This window comes from Stegostoma tigrinum, unplaced genomic scaffold (genome assembly GCF_030684315.1).
Source record: "Stegostoma tigrinum isolate sSteTig4 unplaced genomic scaffold, sSteTig4.hap1 scaffold_324, whole genome shotgun sequence".
NCBI classification, from domain to species: domain Eukaryota; kingdom Metazoa; phylum Chordata; class Chondrichthyes; order Orectolobiformes; family Stegostomatidae; genus Stegostoma; species Stegostoma tigrinum.
The window spans coordinates 127,908-149,471 of NW_026728252.1; the positions used below are offsets into that span (position 1 = coordinate 127,908).

The window sequence follows — 21,564 nt, forward strand, 5'->3', positions numbered from 1 at the left end:
AGTCACTGCATCACATTTCACTCAGTCACTGCATCACATTTCACTCAGTCACTGCATCACATTTCACTCAGTCACTGCATCCCAATTGACTCCATCACTGCAGCTCCTTCAACACAGTCACAGCATCCCATTTCCATCAGTCACTGGTTCCCATATCTCACAGACACTGCATTCAATTTCCAACACTCACTGTATCCCATTTCCCATAGACACAGCGTCTCCTTTCCCACAGTCTCTGCATCTCATTTCACTCAGTGATTGCATCCTACTTCCCAAAAATACTGCATCTCATTTCACTCGGTCACTGCATCCCATTTCCCACATTCACTGCATCTCCTTTCCCTCAGTCAATGCGTCACATTCCAGTGAGTCACTGCATCACATTCCACAGTGTCACAGCATCCCATTTCACTCAGTGACTGCAACCCATTACCCTCAGTCACTGCATCACATTTCCATCAGTCACTGCATCCCATTCATCTCAGTCACTGAATCCCATTTCCCTCATTCACTGCATCCCATTTCCATCAGTCACTGCATCCCATTTATCTCAGTCACTGAATCCCATTTCCATCAGTCACTGCATCCCATTCCCCACAGTCACTGAATCCCATTTCCCTCATTCACTGCATCCCATTTCCATCAGTCACTGCATCCCATTTATCGCAGTCACTGCATCCCATTCCCCACAGTCACTGCATCCCATTCCCCACAGACACGGCATCCCATTCACTTGAGTCGCTGCATCCCATTTCAAACAGACACTGCATCTCCTTTCCCTCAGTCACTGCATCCCTATTCACACAGTCACTGCATCCCAGTTCACACACCCACTGCATCCCAGTTCACACAGCCACTGCATCCCATTTCACGCAGCCACTGCATCCCATTTCACACAGACAATGCATCCCATTTCACTCAGTCACTGCATCCCATTTCACTCAGTCACTGCATCCCATTGTCCTCAGTCACTGCATCCCATTGTCCTCAGTCACTGCATCCCATTACCTTCAGTCGCAGGGTCCCATTTCCAACAGACACTGCATCCCATTTCCGTCAGTCACTGCATTCCATTTCCCTCAGTCACTGCATACCATTTCCATCAGTCACTGCATCCCAGTTCACTCAGTCTCGGCATCGCATTTCCCTCAGTCACTGCATCCCATTTCCCTCAGTCACTGCATCCCATTTCCCTCAGTCACTGCATCCCATGTCCGTGTGTCACAAGATCCGATGTCCCTCAGTCACTGCATCCCATTTCACTCAGTCAGTGCGTCGCTTTTCGGTCAGGCACTGTATCCCACTTCCCTCAGTCACTGCAACCCAAGCCCGCTCGGGCACTGATTCCCTATTAACTCAGTCACTCCTTCCCAGTCCCTCTGTCACTGCATCCCATGTCCCTCAGTCACTGCATCGCATGTCCCTCAGTCACTGCATCGCATGTCCCTCAGTCACTGCATCCCATGTCCCTCAGTCACTGCATCCCATGTCCCTCAGTCACTGCATCCCATGTCCCTCAGTCACTGCATCCCATGTCCCTCAGTCACTGCATCTCATTTCACAAAGTCACTGCATCCCATTCCACTCAGCCACTGCATCACAGTGACTGAATCACAGTTCACTCAGTGACTGAATCACAGTTCACTCAGTCACTGCATCCCATTGTCCTCAGTCACTGCATCCCATTTCCATCAGTCACTGCATCCCATTTCCCACAGTCACTGCATCGCCGTTCCTCAATCACTGCATGCCATTTCACTCAGTCTCTGCATCTCATTTCACTCAGTCACTGCATCTCATTTCACTCAGCCACTGTATCCCATTTCCCTCAGTCACTGCACCCCAAGCCCGCTCGGGCACTGATTCCCTATTAACTCAGAAACTCCTTCCCAGTCCCTCTGTCACTGCAGCTCATGTCACTCTGTCACTGCATCCCATTTCCCTCAGTCACGGCATCCAATGTCCCTCAGTCACTGCATCCCACGTCCCTCCGTCACTGCATCCCATGTCCCTCAGTCACTGCATCCCATTTCACTCAGTCACTGCATCCCATTTCACTCAGTCACTGCATCTCATTTCACTCAGTCACTGCATCTCATTTCACTCAGCCACTGCATCCCATTTCACTCAGTCACTGCATCACAGTACACTCAGTTACTGAATCACAGTACACTCAGTGAGTGCAACATATTTCACTCAGTGACGGAATCACATTTCACTCAGTCACTGCGTCCCATTTCACGCAGTCATTGCATCCCATTTCACGCAGTCACTGCATCGCATTTCACGCAGTCATTCCATCCCATTTCACGCAGTCACTGCATCCCATTTCATGCAGTCACTGCATCCCATTTCACGCAGTCACTGCATCCCATTTCACTCAGTCACTGCATCACATTTCACTCAGTCACTGCATCACATTTCACTCAGTCACTGCATCACATTTCACTCAGTCACTGCATCCCAATTGACTCCATCACTGCAGCTCCTTCAACACAGTCACAGCATCCCATTTCCATCAGTCACTGGTTCCCATATCTCACAGACACTGCATTCAATTTCCAACACTCACTGTATCCCATTTCCCATAGACACAGCGTCTCCTTTCCCACAGTCTCTACATCTCATTTCACTCAGTGATTGCATCCTACTTCCCAAAAATACTGCATCTCATTTCACTCGGTCACTGCATCCCATTTCCCTCAGTCACTGCATCCCATTTCCCACATTCACTGCATCTCCTTTCCCTCAGTCAATGCGTCACATTCCAGTGAGTCACTGCATCACATTCCACAGTGTCACAGCATCCCATTTCACTCAGTGACTGCAACCCATTACCCTCAGTCACTGCATCACATTTCCATCAGTCACTGCATCCCATTCATCTCAGTCACTGAATCCCATTTCCCTCATTCACTGCATCCCATTTCCATCAGTCACTGCATCCCATTTATCTCAGTCACTGAATCCCATTTCCATCAGTCACTGCATCCCATTCCCCACAGTCACTGAATCCCATTTCCCTCATTCACTGCATCCCATTTCCATCAGTCACTGCATCCCATTTATCGCAGTCACTGCATCCCATTCCCCACAGTCACTGCATCCCATTCCCCACAGACACGGCATCCCATTCACTTGAGTCGCTGCATCCCATTTCAAACAGACACTGCATCTCCTTTCCCTCAGTCACTGCATCCCTATTCACACAGTCACTGCATCCCAGTTCACACACCCACTGCATCCCAGTTCACACAGCCACTGCATCCCATTTCACGCAGCCACTGCATCCCATTTCACACAGACAATGCATCCCATTTCACTCAGTCACTGCATCCCATTGCCCTCAGTCACTGCATCCCATTGTCCTCAGTCACTGCATCCCATTGTCCTCAGTCACTGCATCCCATTGTCCTCAGTCACTGCATCCCATTGTCCTCAGTCACTGCATCCCATTGTCCTCAGTCACTGCATCCATTTTCACTCAGTCACTGTATCCCATTACCCTCAGTCACTGCATCCCATTACCTTCAGTCGCAGGATCCCATTTCCAACAGACACTGCATCCCATTTCCGTCAGTCACTGCATTCCATTTCCCTCAGTCACTGCATACCATTTCCATCAGTCACTGCATCCCAGTTCACTCAGTCTCGGCATCTCATTTCCCTCAGTCACTGCATCCCATTTCCCTCAGTCACTGCATCCCATTTCCCTCAGTCACTGCATCCCATGTCCGTGTGTCACAAGATCCGATGTCCCTCAGTCACTGCATCCCATTTCACTCAGTCAGTGCGTCGCTTTTCGGTCAGGCACTGTATCCCACTTCCCTCAGTCACTGCAACCCAAGCCCGCTCGGGCACTGATTCCCTATTAACTCAGTCACTCCTTCCCAGTCCCTCTGTCACTGCATCCCATGTCCCTCAGTCACTGCATCGCATGTCCCTCAGTCACTGCATCCCATGTCCCTCAGTCACTGCATCCCATGTCCCTCAGTCACTGCATCCCATGTCCCTCAGTCACTGCATCCCATGTCCCTCAGTCACTGCATCTCATTTCACAAAGTCACTGCATCCCATTCCACTCAGCCACTGCATCACAGTGACTGAATCACAGTTCACTCAGTGACTGAATCACAGTTCACTCAGTCACTGCATCCCATTGTCCTCAGTCACTGCATCCCATTTCCATCAGTCACTGCATCCCATTTCCCACAGTCACTGCATCCCATTACCATCAGTCACTACATCCCATTACCATCAGTCACTCCATCCCATTACCCTCAGTCACTGCATCCCAGCACGCTCAGTCACAGCATCCCATTTCCCTCAGACACTGCTTCCCATTTCCCTCAGACACTGCATCTGATTTCCATCAGTCACTGCATCCCATTTCCCTCAGTCATTGCATCCAATTTCCCACATTCACTGCATCTCCTCTCCCTCATTCACTGCATCCCATTAACCACAGTCACTGCATCGCGTTACCCTCAGTCACTGCATCACATTACCCTCAGTCGGAGCATCCCATTTCCCACATTCACTGCATCTCCTTTCCCTCAGTCAATGCATCAAATTCCACTGAGTCACTGCATCCCATTCCACAGTGTCACAGCATCCCATTTCACTCAGTGACTGCAACCCATTACCCTCAGTCACTGCATCCCATTTCCAACAGTCACTGCGTCCCATTCATCTCAGTCACTGAATCCCATTTCCCTCAGTCACTGCATCCGATTCCCCACAGTCACTGAATCCCATTACCCTCAGTCACTGCATCCCATTACCTTCAGTCGCAGGATCCCATTTCCAACAGACACTGCATTCCATTTCCGTCAGTCACTGCATCCCATTTCCATCAGTCACTGCATACCATTTCCATCAGTCACTGCATCCCAGTTCACTCAGTCTCGGCATCTCATTTCCCTCAGTCACTGCATCCCATTTCCCTCAGTCACTGCAACCCATTTCCCTCAGTCACTGCATCCCATTCCCCACAGTCACTGAATCCCATTCCCCTCAGTCACTGCATCCCATTACCTTCAGTCGCAGGATCCCATTTCCAACAGACACTGCATTCCATTTCCGTCAGTCACTGCATCCCATTTCCCTCAGTCACTGCATTCCATTTCCATCAGTCACTGCATCCCAGTTCACTCAGTCTCGGCATCTCATTTCCCTCAGTCACTGCATCCCATTTCCCTCAGTCACTGCAACCCATTTCCCTCAGTCACTGCAACCCATTTCCCTCAGTCACTGCATCTCCTTTCCACAGTCACGGCAATCCCATTTCACTCAGTCACTGCATCCCATTTCACAGAGTCACTGCATCTCCTTTCCATCAGTCACTGCGTCCCATTTCACTTAGTCACTGCGTCCCATTTCCATCAATCACTGCATCCCATTTCCCAGTCACTGCATCCCATTACCATCAGTCACTACATCCCATTACCCTCAGTCACTGCATCACAGTACGCTCAGTCACAGCATCCCATTTCCTTCAGACACTGCATCCCATTCCCATCAGTCACTGCATCCCATTTCCATCAGTCACTGCATCCCATTTCACTCAGTCACTGCAACCCATTTGACACAGTCACTGCAGCCCACTTCACGCAGTCACTGCATCCCATTTAAGAGTCACTGCATCCCAAAACCGTCAGTCACAGCATCCCATTTCTCTCAGTCACAGCATGCCATTTCCCACAGTCACTGCATCTCCTTTCCCTCAGTCACTGCATCCCATTAACCTCAGTCACAGCATCCCATTTCACTCAGTCACTGCATTCCATCTCCCACAGTCACTGCATCCCATTCGCCACAGTCACCGCATCCCATTTCCCAAATACACGGAATCACCTTTCCCTCAGTCACTGCCTCCCATTACCCTCAGTCACAGCATCCCATTTCACTCAGTCACAGCATCCCATCTCCATGAGTCACTGCATCCCAGTTCACACATTCACTGCAGCCCATTTCACTCAGTCACTGCATCCCATTTCACTCAGACACTGCAACCCATTTCCCACAGTCACTGGATCCCATTTCCCTCAGTCACTGCATCCCATGAGACATAGTCATAGCATCCCAGTTTCCTCAGTCACTGCAACCCAGTTCAATCAGTCTCGGCATCCCATTCCCCTCAGTCACTGCACTCCATTACCCTCAGACACAGCATGCCATTTCCCACAGTCACTGCATCTCCGTTCAATCAGTCAACGCATCCCATTTCCATCAGTCAACGCATCCCATTTCCATCAGTCACTGTATCCTATTTCCCTCAGTCACTACAACCCATTTCCCGCAGTCACTACAACCCATTTCCCGCAGTCACTGCATCCTATTTCACTCAGTCACTGCATCTAATTACCCTCAGTCACTGCATCCCATTACCCTCAGTCACTGCATCCCATTACCCTCAGTCACTGCATCCCAGTTCACACAGTCACTGCATCCAATTTCACTGAGTCACTGAATCCCATTTCACTGAGTCACTGAATCGCATTTGTTGTTCTCACTTGAATGCAATGGTCATGAATCTCCTCCAATGGCTGGTCATGTATTTCCAATTCAAAATTTTACCAAGTTTTGATTTTCAATTTTGATTACATGTGTTTCCTCTATTCTATAAGATGCTGCAATAAACTCAAATTTGACGAATCATAATTCAACCACCATTACCTACAGAGTTAATTTCATCAAACAGATCCAATTAGAATTGTCATATTCCCAAATCCTGATTCAAGTTTTTCTAATTATGGGCCACGTGGTTAAGAAAAAAGACACTCAGAATCAGAGAGATGTACAGTCGGGAAACAGATCCTTTGGCCCAATTTGTCTATGTTGACCAGATATCCTAAATTAATTTAGTCCCATTTGCCAGCATTTGGCCCATATTCCTCTCAACCCGTCTTATTCATATACCCATCCACATGCCTTTTAAACGTACAAGCCTCCACCACTTCCTCTGGCAGCTCACTCCATACATGCACCACTATGAAAAAAATCCGGTCCATTTTAAATCTTCCCTCTCTCATTTTTAACCTATTCCCTCCAGTTTTGGATTCCAGCAACCCGGGGAAAAGATCTTGGCTGTTCGCTCTATCCACGTCCCTCGTAATTGTATAAACTTCTATATGGTCAGCCCTGAACTCCAAAGTTCCAAGAAATAGCTGCCTCTTCAAGCCCACGGTATACCTCCAACCTCAGATGCTCATAACATCCTTGTAGATCTTCTTTGAACCCTTTCAAGTTTACAACATACAACAACACAGCGCAGAACAGGCCCTTCGGCCCTCAATGTTGCACCGACATCCTTCCTCTCGCAAGGAGACCAAAATCGATTGCAGTATTCCAAAAGCAGCCGAACCAACGTCCTATATGGCTGCTAAGTGATCTCCCAACTCCTATACTCAATGCACTGACCGATAAAGGCGAGCACACCAAATGTCTCCTTCATATCCTTTCTACCGGTGGCTGTACTTTGATGCAACTACGAAACTGCACTCCAGCGTCTCTTTATTAAGCAACACTCCCCACAACCTTCAGTGTAAACGTGCTGCCCTGATTTGCCTTTCCAAAATGTAGCACCTCACATTTGTCGAACCTCAACACCATCTGCCATTCCTCAGTTTATTGGCCCTTGTCAATGTCCCATTGTATTCTGAGGTGACCTTTTTGGCTGGCTACTACACCTTCAATCATTGGGAAACTTACTAACCACACCTTCTATTTTCATGTCCAAATCATTGCATCACTTCAACTCCCCCTCCCACTCCCTGAATGACATGTCCATCCTGGGCCTCTTCCAGTGTCACAACCAAACCACCCAGAAACTGGAGGAGCAGCACCTCATATTCTGCCTCGGGAGCTTCCAACTCAATAGCCTCAATGTGGACTTGGCCACCCTCAAAATCTCCCCACCCACCAGCCTCATCCCAAGACTAGTTCCTCCACTCATCCCCGCCTCCATGACCTGTCCGCCTTCTCTCCCACCTATCCACTCCTCCCACCTCACTGACCAACTCCCACCACTGCTTGGAATTATTCTTCTTTTCACACTTCATCAGCTCGACGTTATTTCTAAAATCTATTTTCCAATTGTTGGAAAAAGTGAGATAAAGAGAAGTAAAAGAAGTTACATTCTTACCACTCGGGAAATCTCTGAATATTCTTCTGTTGAAAGGCCGCCAAGGAACGATGCAATTCTTTTGTCACAAACGCTGTGAGGGAGACATCTTTTTCGGTTCCACTAACTCCACCCTAAGGAAGACAAACCCATCTAGTGACTTAAAGCATACTCTATTGTTGCCCAAGGTGGAGAGCTGGATGAACACATCAGGTCAAGCAGCATCAGAGAAGCAAGAAAGCTGATGTTTCGGGACGAGACCCTACTTCAGAAAATTGGCGCTGGAGAATCTGAGATAACAAGGTGTAGAGCCGAATGATACTGCTTGGCCTGCTGTGTTCATCCAGCTTTACACCTTCTTATCTCAGATTCTCCAGCATCTGCAGTTCCTACTACCTCTATTGTTGCCCTTTCACTTTACTGAACTAATATGAGCCAGTAGTTTGGTTTAGGCTCGTGTAATCTTACGGTTATTGGCCTGTACAAAATCATGAATTAATTTTGATCGACTGACGGGAGGAGAGATGAATCTTATCGAAATTTTTGTTTTCTACCAATTTGCAGAGGGCATCGTGGGCGATTGAAGGACAGTGTTATTATCCTCCAGGTCTGCGGACTGCATCGTTACCAACTTGCCCATTTGCATATACATACAGTATTCATGATGTACCAATGAAACATAATAAACCAATACTGCGTACTAAAAACAACGCTCACATATCAATGGAAATTTAAATATTTATCATAGAGTTTGAAGAATTGAATTCAATGATACAAAGCAAAAACCAGTGAAGATGAGTGCAGTTGGTCAGCACTTTTGCCACGAAGTGGAGGTTGGCAGTTTGAGGCCACCCAGGAACAAGCAAGCTCTGTCAAACTCCAAGGGCAGCACGGTGGCTCAGTGGTTAGCACTGCTGACTCACAGCGCCAGGGACCCAGGTTCGATCCCACCGTTGGACGATTTTCTGTGCGGAGTTTGTACATTCTGCCCATGCCTGCATGGGTTCCTGCTGGGTGCTCTGGTTGCCTCCCACAGTCCAAAGATGTGCAGGCTCAGTGTATGGGCCATGCCAAACTTGCCCATTGTGTTTAGGGATGTGTAGATTAGGTGTGTTAGTCATGGGAAATGTAGGGTTACTGAGGAAAGGGTCGGGGGATGAGTCAGGGTGAGACGCTCTTTGGAGGGTGGCCGTGGACTTCTTGGGTCAAAAGGGGCTTGTTTCCACACCGTAGGGATTCTATGATATGGAACTATCTTTTGAAGTGGACATTCGTGGGTATGCTATAACAGAGACCTTGAAATACTGCACAACAAATATTTGGAACTAGACTGTCAATTCAGACATAGCATCAAAAAAGGTCATGGAAGTTGTCACCGAGATAAAGCAGGATTGATGAAAATCCAGCAGGAAATGGTGTCAAAAGGCACTGTATCTTTTATTCATCTCCAGTTATTTTGTCCAAAGCACTGGATGCTGGCAGGATTGAAACATTTAAGAAACGCTTCACAAATCACATATAAGGACCTGCACATCTTTGAACAATGGGAGGAAACTGCAGCACCTGGCGGAAGCCCCTCGCAGACGCGGGGAGGACGTGTCAATTCCACACAGATAGTTACCCAAGACTGGAATCTCAATTGGCTCCCCAGTGCATGAGCAGCTCTAACCACTGAGCAACTACCTTGCCCAGAAGGGGTTTTATAAGCGCATACATTATTTCCATTAAGACAGATCCAATCCTCTATGTCCAATCAAAATAACATATTGTAGATATCATGACAACAATCATAAATGATTTTGAACAAGTAAATCAAAAAACTTGAAATAGTTTCCAAGCCTAAATACTAGATATGGTGCAGTTAAGATGAAAAGTGCAACAACAAAAAGGCCATATTTTATGTGACGATCGGTAACACTTGAAAACTTGCAACAATTTGTCGCCAGTAGTGCTCTGAAGTGGCTTGATGGTGCACTCCTTCATACACTGGAATGAAACTCCAAAGATCACAAATTCTCCTTCAATACCGTGTTGTAACAGTGACTGCATCAACCTGTGTTTATGCGCCTGACTGGAAACCCACACAACATGCATAAACAAAAAAATAATCTAAGGTGATAGGAGAAAAAAATGTATGTATGCAACGTCTTTGAAAAGCAATTACTTGTAGCGGCTGCAAGCCCATAAGGAATCTCGTTTCACAGATTATATTCATTTGCACTGCAGGTCATGCCAGTCAGAATCAGTTTTCGTTTCATGACAGATAACTAAAATGTCCATTACAATGAACTTTGGTTGATCAGAAGATTTTAAGTAAGGACTATGTCTTGTGTGAGCTGACGGCATTAGGGGATGGAGAAGGTACATGCACTGCTGGCATCTTGACACCATTGAATGAGCAAGCGTGGACGCAAAGGTTGTAACAGGTAACAATTGTACAGGCAATATCTTTTGAGCTCCTTCCGAGCAGGCCTGTAATACTCTAAAGCTGTGCTAGACCCTCACTTCCTCCACCTTCCGTACGCTGCCTTTTCTTTTTGACAAGAAGCACCTCTGGACCCGTCATCCAAGGCTCCTTAATCTTACCCCTTCTTACCTGTCTCAGAGGAACAAATTTATACATCACTCGCAACAACTGCTCCTTGAACAGCCTCCACATGTCTGCTGCGCCCTTTCTGTGGAACAATTGCTCCCAATCTGTACTTCCCAACTCCTGTCTGATAGCATCATAGTTTCCTTGACCCCAGTGAAATATCTTCCCCTGGTAACTGCTCCTTTCCCTTTCCATGGCTATGGAAAATGGGAGGCTCTTGCGGTCACTGTCGCCAAAGTGCTCTCCCACCACGAGATCTGACACCTGTCCTGGCTCATCCCCAGCACCAAATCCAAAATGGCCTCCCGCCTCGTCGGCCTGTCCACATACTGAGTAAGGAAACCCTCCTGAACACACCTGACAAAAACGGCTCCATCCAAACCATCTGCACTCAGGAGGTTTCAATCTATATTGGGAAAGTTGAGTCACCCATAACAACAACCCTGCTACGTTTGCACTTTCCAACAATCTGCCGGCCAATGAGTTCTTCGATCTCCCAACTGCTATTTGGGGTCTGTAGAAAACCCCCAGTGAAGTGACTGCTGCCTTGCTGTTCCGAACTTCCACCCACACTGACTCAGTCGACAAACCTTCCTTGGCAACCTCAGCCCATACCACCGCAGTAGACAAGTCCTCAAAGGTTCTTTCAGCCGCCGTTATACTGTCCTTGACCAACAAAGCCACACCTCCCCCTCTTTTACCACCTTCCCAGACCTTAATGAAAGATCGAAACACGAGAACCTGCAACATCCATTCCTGACCCTCCTCTATCCATGCCTCCGAAATGGCCACAACATCAAAGTCCCAGGTACCTATCCAAGCTGCAACCTCACCTACATTATTCCGGATACTCCCGGCATTAAAGTCGTCACACTTCAATCCAGCTTGCTGTCTGCCAGCACACTTCTGTGACAGTGAGGTCCTGACCATGTCCTCCCTATGCTCATCCTCCTGTGTACTAGGACTACACCTCAGTTTCCCATCCCCCTTCTGAGCTCGTTTAAATCCAACCGAATGGCACTAGCCAATTTCCCACCCAGGATATTCGTGCCCCTCTCATTCAAGTGGAGACCGTCCTGTTTGTACAGGTCCCACCTTCCCCAGAACGAGCCCCAATTGTCCATGTACCTGAAGCCCTCCCACCTGCACCATCCCTGCAGCCACGTCTTCAGCTGAAATCTCTCCCTGTTCTTTGCCTCGCTATCACGTGGTACGGGTGACAAACAGAGATGACCACTCTGCTTGTTCTAGCTCTCGGCTTCCACCCTAGCTCCCTCAAATCCTGCCTGACATCCCTATCCCTCTTTCTACCTATGCCGTTGGTGCCTATGTATATCACGACTTGGGGCTGGTCAGCCTCTCCCCTCAGGACCCTAAACACACGATCCGAGACATCACAGACCCTGGCACCTGGTCGGCAACACACCAATCGTGAGTCTCTTTCGTTCCCGGCAAATCTTCTATCAGTCCCTCAAACTATTGAGTCCCCAATGACTATCACTCTCTTCCTATCCCCGCTCCCCTTCTGTGCAAGAGGGACAGACTCTGTGCCAGAGACCTGCACCCTACTGCATACCCCTGCGAAGTCGTCCCCGGAACAGTATCCAAAATGGTATAGTTGTTTTTCAGGGGAGCTACCGCAGGGGATTTCAGGGGAACGACCACAGGGGAAGGTTGGTCAAGCTACACCGGGTAAATGTGCATTTTTGGCTGAAGAAACATGTGTTTCAATGTGAGCTAATGGAAGAAGCCATGGAGTCAAAGCTAAACATTTCGACAATAAGACAACCATTCTTAAAAGCAGCATACAGCGTGAAAAAGAAATGAGCTGCTTTAATATCCACTTAAAATTTATGTGGAATATCAGATGGAATTTTCTTATTGACTCCATTGTGCAATCATGTCGAGCTAAAAATGTTAACTGCATTAATTAATACTAACCAGAAACGGACTTTGTTGTAAATGGTTTGACGGTTTTCTGTATCTGGAACATCCCTTTTCCTTCTCCAACGAAGATCGTACCAACCTATGGTACCAAACTGTGAGTCAAACGGATGGGACACGTAATCTTTAAATTTCTCATCAAAACAGTCTCATCGTATGGTTCTGTGCAATAAAAGAGAAAGAATAAACATGTTTCCAACAATTTTGCTGATGTTTATGAACAGAATGCTCAAATTCAAAATGTTTGGGCTGGCATGTCTGCTTCCTCCAGCCTGTTTAAACTGTTCCATTCAATGTGAAATTTGTCATAAGTTTTAGCACACAGGTCTATGTGATCTGCGCCACCACCTTCTATTAGTCATACATGCTTTCCCCCTCTTCCTGTAATACATTCCTTGAAGTGTTCAATGAGATTTTGATTTTAAATCTTATCGTCATATTCTTTTGATTCTCAAGCATCAATGAATCTGATGTTGCCGCCATTCCATGCAGTGCACAGCACGTCAAACAGGAGTCTTACTCTTGCCATGAGCACTGAGGTAGTATGGGGTCACAACTGTCTCATAGTTCAGAATGAAATTCTACATATAGGGCTATGAAGAGTCATGCAGTTAATTTTATTTGATATGCTATTTCTTTTCTTCACAAATATGCTGGATTTAAAGTGATCTTCACCCTCATTTAAAATGAATTCAATATCCAACCATCTGTAAAACTTGCATATCCAAATTTTAATTTGAGTTCAGTGTTACACAAATATATGACTTTTTTTAAAATTATGTTCGAGTCAACATTAACATTTCATTCCCTGACAACGGGTGAACTTACTTTTAAACTCCAATTTTCCTTCGGTATTAATGGAGAGGTGAGCCTTTTTGCAAGCACCGAAAGGCTGCACCAGTTTATGCTAAAACTTACGGAACTGTAAGTTTCACAAATATGTTCCTATTAAACACTAATTCCTATTGAAGCAGTATGAAGCTAAATTCATTCAACTGGACAGCAAAAACGGTCAAGATTTTAAAAGCAAGCAACTATTTTGAAGTCACTCTTCGAACTAAATTCCATCTTGGTGTGTGAGAGTCCATAGGTTCCTCACTCTCAACGAACCATTCAACTGTCATGCAATTACTGAAACACACAGACAAAAAACATCAATGTTAACAGTCACTAAGATTTTGAGAGTGATTTGGAATTCGTACTCAATACCCCCTGGGGAAAATCTGTTCCAATCTGGATAGTACTCACTCATCACCATCCCACCTACCTTCCCTACCACCTCCACCCCCTCAAAATTATTTGTTTCTGAGCTCCCTTCCACCCTCCATTTCTCAGGAAGGGTCCTGACCCAAAACCTCAACTTTCTTGAGCCTCTGATGCTGCCTGCCCTGCTGTGTTCCTCCAGCTCCACAATGTGTTATCTCAGACACCAACATTGGCAGTTCTTACTATCTGGATAACTCATTCTCACCTTGTCACAAGTGATTTATACTCATTATCTTTTCAAATGACGCATGTACATGTATATACATAAATATACATATTGCACTTTTATGCCTGAACCACTAACCGAGAGGATATTTTAAAAGAGTCTCTTCATATCTGCATGAAAGAGAAATCATCAAGGTCATAACTTTCATTTTAGGAATAAGTCGAACATTCAAAGTACTCACAGTCAGTGTCCCATTTCCTTGACCAGTCAATTTGATGTGAATCTTTCTTCCAAGTGGAAACTATAACAGCAATTATATTTGAGAGTCAAACACTTCATTGCATCACCAATATTTCCTTGTCTGTTTGAAGCATAAGATAATGAAATAATCATGGACAGATTGGCCAACAGTGTAATTTAATGTGTGTTATGGCAACTCAAAATCACAACCATTGAAGTGATCTTTAAAAAGCTACTGTCATACAACAGAGCACTTTTTGAGATGCAGTGATGAACATACTTCCTGAGATGCAAATAATATATGCCAAATTAATTCCAAAGAATACCTTTACAATTAAAAAGAAGCTAAAGATCTCTTTACATTGCGAAGCTTGTCAGATTGCTATTAGTCAATGGAAATCGTTCAGAACAATTATTTATTCCCAGATGAAAAGGAAGTGTATACATTTCATGACAACAAAATGTGAGGCTGGATGAACACAGCAGGCCAAGCAGCATCTCAGGAGCACTTTTGTGCTCCTGAGATGCTGCTTGGCCTGCTGTGTTCATCCAGCCTCACATTTTGTTGTCTTGGATTCTCCAGCATCTGCAGTTCCCATCATCTCGTATACATTTCATTTCCACATCTTATCCAAGACAGAAAAAAAAAACACCTTCATGAATGCATTGTCAAACAAGAAGACTCACAAAAAAAGTCATTTGGCCCATTGAATATTCCTCCATCATTCGGTGAGATCATGGTTGATCTCATTACATGTATCATGACACAGCATTTCCACCAAACCCTCCTTATAGCTAATACATTCCGATTCAAGTAACATCCTGGTAAATCTCTGTTTCTGGGCCATGCCTTGTCTTTCTAAATATTTTTTCAGTCATCTACAAATTTAGCCACAGCACATGCACCGCTTTCCTCCAAGTCATTAATAAACAAGCACAAGAGCTTTGGTTCCTTCAGCGCGTTCCTTCATTTGGTTCCTTCATTTCTTACTGACAAGCCAACCCTGGCATCTCTGTCCATTTGTATCGGAGATAATGGGAACTGCAGATGCTTCAGAATCCAAGATAACAAAGTGTGGATCTGGATGAACACAGCAGGATGAACACACAGAAGTAGAAGGGTCTCGGCACAAAACGTCAGCTTTTACGCTCCTGAGATGCTGCTTGGCCTGCTGTGCTCATCCAGCTCCACACTTTGTTATCTCTGTTCATTTGCCTGTTCTTTCTATCGGACATGAATCATTGGCTATTTCGTTCCCAACACTTATCCCCTAACAACCACCTCTCTGTGATACCCAGAGTGATGTATCTGTCAATTTCAATCTGCACCACAAACTCATTCACTTTGTTTCATACACTCCCTGCAATTCAATACAAGATCTTCAGTCTGGCATTTACAGCCACCCTTCTTATCTGCTGCAGCTGAAGTGAGACTCCTGACCATTTCCATACTTTTTGTCCTATTACTTGCTCTGGAAACTTTGCTGAGCACTTACCAGCTTCTAACTTTTTCCACAATTTTCCATGCAACTGAGCTCACCCACTCCACACTTTTTATTTTAACGCCCTAGCCCCAGACCTAGCTCTGTATTTTGCGAGGATACTTGTCCCAATATGATTCTCGTCGAGCCTATAACACCAGAACGACTCCCTCCTTCCCCGTACCGATGCCAATGTCCCACGAATTCAAACACATTTCTGCCATGCCACCATTTGAACAATGTACATCTATAATTATGTTCACACCGTGCCAAATTGCTCAGATAATAATCCAGAGATTATTACCATTCTGGTTCTGCTTTCTCACCTCAGCACCTCGGTGCTCATAATCCCTCAGGAGAACCTCTTTCCTCTTTCTTCCATATCAATGGTACCTGTGTGGACCACGATAGCTGGATTTCTACTCCTCCCACTTCAAGTTCCTTTGTAGCCGAGATGGAATCTCCTGAACCTGGGCACCAGGCAGGCAACACTACTTTCGAGACTCTCGATCCTGGTCACAACGAACAGTGTTCATTCCCCTAACTATACTACCTCTGATTATAACTACATTTCACTTTTTATTCCCTCTTCAATGTCCCCCTGTACCACAGTGCTACAGTCAGTTTACTCATCTTCCCTATACCCTGCACTCTCATCCACACAGGAAGAAAGAATCTCAAACCTGTTAGATAAGATCAAAGGCCAAGGTTCCTTCTGCACTACATCCTGAAACCTTCCACCTGCCCTGTTCTTTGTCATTGGCCACTGACCAAGTTTCAGCTAGTTAATCTAAGGTGTGTGACTGCCTCCTGAAGCACAGCATTCCCCAGTAACTGTCCCCGACATGATTTGTTGATTGGTAAAAACTGAGATTCCAGTTCATCAAACCTAAGCTGGAGTATGGGGCCTGACCACTCGCCAGTCATGTAGGTACAAATCATCATCTGGCCTGCCATCTCCATTTCAATTACTTCGCTCTTAATTTGATTTGAAAACATTCTGGTCTTTTAGTTTGTAGCCTGTAAATATTTCTCCGATTTACTTTCAATCTGAAAGCTACCGATAATAGATTCTTAAACCAGTAGCGATCACCAACCAATGAACCTGGTTCACCCTCTCGGTCCCTGATTCTGGCTTCAATTCACACTGTCTCAAAAAAAATGCTTACGAACTATCAGGCAAAAAAAGCAAGCAAATGGCACCTCTTACCCTCTGCACTGACTTACCGGATTGCCACCAAGTTCCCCAAAATATATATTCACTAGGTGCATTTCACTCGAGATGTGATCTCTCCTTCCAGAACGTGCAAAGTATACTGATCCATAGCAATATACTACCTTCAAAACCTCAGCTCTTAGCTTATTACTTTTGAGTACATTCTCAATGCTTTCTCCAAGTCCAAACACAACACATTTACTGGTTTTCCTCTATTAATTCTCCTCCCAAAACTTCCTCCAAAAACCCAAACAAATTAGCCAGACATAATTTCTCTTTCATCAGGCTATGGTGATTCTGTTTGATTAGATTCTGATTTTCCAAATGTTCTGCTACTATTTTCTTCATAGTTGATTGCCACATATTTCCAACAATAGATGTTAGGCTGGTTCGGTTGTAGTTATCTTCTTTTTGCCTCTCTCCTTTTTAAACAGGGATGTCACATCAGCAGTTTTCCAGCCCTCAGATGCTTCTCTGGAATCTAAACCTTTTTGGGAAATTACAGTCAAAGCAGACACCGACTCTGAAGCTCATTGTTTAGAATCTTAGAAAGTAAACCATCACGGCAAAGAGTCCAATCTGCTTTCACTCCATTAGATTGTCTACTGCTACTTTTCTCATGGTAGTGATGGTGTGGTAGTGATGTGTTTAATTCCTCCCTGTGTTCTTTAGTAATAAGGGGATCCTTGAAGTATCTTCCACTGTAAAGACTACCCTTTTCTCATTATCACTGATAATGGGAACTGCAGATGCTGGAGAATCCAAGATAACAAAGTGTGAAGCTGGATGAACACAGCAGGCCAAGCAGCATCTCAGGAGCACAAAAGCTGACGTTTCAGGCCTCGACCCTTTTCTCATTATCATTGTTTCTTGATTTAAAAATTAACCTGGCCGTTACAGCCTAGCTTATGATTAATGGCATTACCTCTAAAACCTTCTTGGCTAAAGTGTTCAATAAATTGCTGCAACCTGAAAGAAGTAATTCTTCCCTGAATTAATGGGCAACCAATTTGAAAATGTGGCCTCTGGTCGTAAAATCTTTCACAAATGGGAGTAATCTCTACGGATATACACTATCAAGCCTCTTAAGAATCTTAAATGTTGAAAAAATAAGATTGTTTTCAATCTTAAAAACGCCAATGAACGTAGTCCCTGCCTGCCCAACTTTCCTAAGCATAGCAATCCCCTCCGCCATTTCCGAAATCAACCCAGTCAACATGAGGTGTACGGCCTCCGCAGCATTCGCTCTGTGGCTGTACATGACTTGTCAGTTACCATCTTGCTGCTACAACTCTACTTCTATTAACGATGCAGTCCTCTGTCCATCCGAACATACTACCGTTGAACACACGGGCTCTTTTCCTTCGAGACACCTTTCGAGCTGTACCTTATCAAATGCTTTGTTGAAATCTCAATGTACGACATCAACTGGTGGTCCTTCATCAGTAATGTTTGTTTCCTTCTCAAAGCACTGTAGCAAGTTTGTCAAGTATTATTTCCCCGTTATGAAAGGATGTTCACTCTGTAGGATGTTATAGCACACTCAGTACCCTGTTATTTCATCTTTCATTGCCGGCATGAACATCTACCCAGGTTGACCTAAATTGGCAATACTTGCTTACTATTTTGTCCAAGTATCTTTGTAATAATGGTGTTATGTTCACCATCTTTCAATCCTCTGCGAATTTTCCACAATCTAAGGATTCTTGGAACATTATCATCAGTGCCTCCATTGCATCTGTAGCTGCGCTGTTCAACATGAGAGGATACAACTCATCACACACCTTGGATATTTTCTCTACTGATTGGAGTCATGTTTGGAATTCTGTGCAGTGACATTCACTTTTAACAGTTTGCTAAATACTACCAGGAACAGAAATTGTCATCCGGCTGCAACTAAACTAAAGCTTTCAGCACAGAAGGAAGTGTTTCAATTCATTATGAACCCAATAACTCCTGAAAAGGGCAATACAATTTGCCTCAGTCCATAAATGTTCTTCCTCCAACATCCTGAGATGCATCATCTGTATTTCTTCAAATTTACCACAGATTCTGTTTCAATCATCCTTTCAGCAATACGCATGACAACAATTCGGCATTTTTAGTCCCCCTGTAGCCTCCGTTGCACATGTGCATTGTTAGATGATTATTTATTTGCGTGCCTGCTTTTTTGCTCGAATGGATAAAGGTAAATTTCTGTTCTTTTGTCATCAGAGCTATTGCCTCCTCACTCTCATCTTCCTTGTTTTATCCTGTGCTGGAATATTTAATTTGTTGACATATCTGAAATATGTTGTTGAATGGATCGGGTTTTGTAACATTGCATTCCCCATAGACCACCTACCGATGCTGTTGCTTGTTCTCACAGTTATTATCTTGCAGAGTGGAAAATGCAGTTTGAAAGCAATGGAACATTATCGATGAAGAAGTTGATGCATAAATTGCTGCGATCTTCCAAACTACAAACTCACCTTCAATTCTTTCTCGGTCAGAGCATTATGCCGGCGCAAATGAATCGTGTTCTCAATGGGACTTCCAAAACCATGGAATTGAATTTTCATGTTGATTTCTTCTTCCCTCTTCAGAAATGCAAAGTAGTATCGTGATGAAGCTTCCAAGGCGATGATTGTGTCCTTCAATGAACGGAAAAGTGACTTTTAGATTCACGGAAATATTTCACTACTTCTATAGACATGAAAGGCAAACATTCTCCCTGCATATGACCCAGTCTCATTTTATCGTATCTTTCTGATTTTACATGCCACGGGATAATCATTGCAGTGTAACAGAAATGTTGATCATGGAAATTTATCACTGTTTTCATAAATAATGGCAAATTTTCAACATCTTGCAATTGTATGAAGGCTCAGTCTCATCACACCTCGCCTGCTGCACAAAGACATTCTTACACTGCTTTCAATGTTAGGGCTGAAACAAAACACAATCATGACACAAATGCATCAACACACCACTTTCAACAGGATCTGATATCCTTGCCAGGCACTGGAGGGGTTGCGGAGACTGGTGAGTGGATAAAGTCATTCCTCTGTTCAAGCAGGAAAACAGGGACTTTCCAGGAAACTACAGACTGGTGAGTGTCTCATGTCTCAAAAGTATGGGCTAATAAGGGACAGCCAGCATGGTATTATGCAAGGCAGGTTATGTCTTACCAAGTCAGTTGAAGTTTTCACGGAGGTGACAAGGGTGATCAATTCGGATCGAACAGTTGATAACATATACATGGATTTTACGAAGGTTTTAAATAAGGTCCCTCATGGTATGCTCATCCAGAAGATTAAGATCCATGAGATCCATGGTGACTTGGCCTGCCCATATAAGGCAGACGGTAGCGGTGGAAGGCTGACAAAGATAACACAGTATAGGGCTGGAGGAACACAGCAGGCCAGGCAGCATCAACAATGTCAGCTTTCCTGTTCCTCTGATGCTGCCTGACCTGCTGCGTTCCTCCAGCTCCACACTTGGTTAACTCTGATTCCAGCATCTGCAGTTCTTGCCGTCTCAGTGGTGGAAAGCTGTTTTTCTGGCTGCAGCTCAGTGACGAGTGGTGTTCCGCATCGATGTGATTTCTGCTGTTTGTGATATGTGTAAATGACTTGGTTGCAAATGCAGATGGGGGATCACTAAGTTTGCAGATGATATAAGGACCAGTGGACTTGTGGACAGCATGGAAGGTTGTCAAAGGACACAGCAAGATACAGACCAATTGCAAACACGAGCGGAGAAATGGCCGATGGAATTTAATCTGGGCAGGCATGAGGTGTTGCATTTTAGGAGACCAAGTGTTAAGGAAAGGGATACACAGTTAATGGCAGGACCCCAAACAGCAGTGATGTCCAGAGGGATCTTGGGGTCCTAGACCATAACTCCCTGACAGTAGCCACACAAGTAGATGGGGTGGTCAAGAAGGCATATCGCATGCTTGCCTTTATTCATCGGGGAACTCAGTGCAAGAGTCAGGATGTCACATTGCAGCTTTACAAGACTTTGGTGAGACCACACAGAGTATTGCATTCAATTCTGGCCACCACATTACACTAAGGACGTGCAGGCTTTGGACAGGGTGCAGAAGAGATTTACCAGCATGCTGACTGGAATAGAGGGTATGAACGAGAGGGAGAAGCTGGAAAAACTCTTCATTTTCTCTGGAGCAGTAGAAGCTGAGGGCAGGCTTGATAGAAGTCTATAAAATTAGGAGATACATAAATACAGCTAACGGTCAGAAAATTTCTCCCCCGGAGTTGAAGTGTCCACTATTAGGGGGCATGCATTTAAGCTGAGAGGGGGGAAGTTCAAAAGAGATGTGAGGGGCAAATATTTCACACTGAGCATGTTAAAAGTGTGGAATACAGTGCCCGGGGTGGTAGTGGATGCAGATACGATGAAAGCATTTAAAAGGGACTTATAGTTAAGTGCGCGAATAGGTAAGGAATGGAGGACTATGGATCAAGGACAGGCAGAAGGGATTATTTCATTTGTTGTCATGTTTGGCCCAACATGGTGGGCCAAAGGGCA

General features: G+C 45.1%; 1 long non-coding RNA gene across 1 annotated transcript in view; it reads right to left on the reverse strand.

The window, feature by feature from the left end:
- Positions 1-8,218, reverse strand: part of LOC132208232 (uncharacterized) — a 130,064-nt gene extending 121,846 nt beyond the window's left edge. Inside the window, exon 1 of the long non-coding RNA XR_009444323.1 lies at positions 8,147-8,218. This is a non-coding gene — a long non-coding RNA (uncharacterized LOC132208232). The remainder of the gene's footprint in view (positions 1-8,146) is intronic.
- Between the last annotated feature and the right edge of the window lie 13,346 nt (positions 8,219-21,564).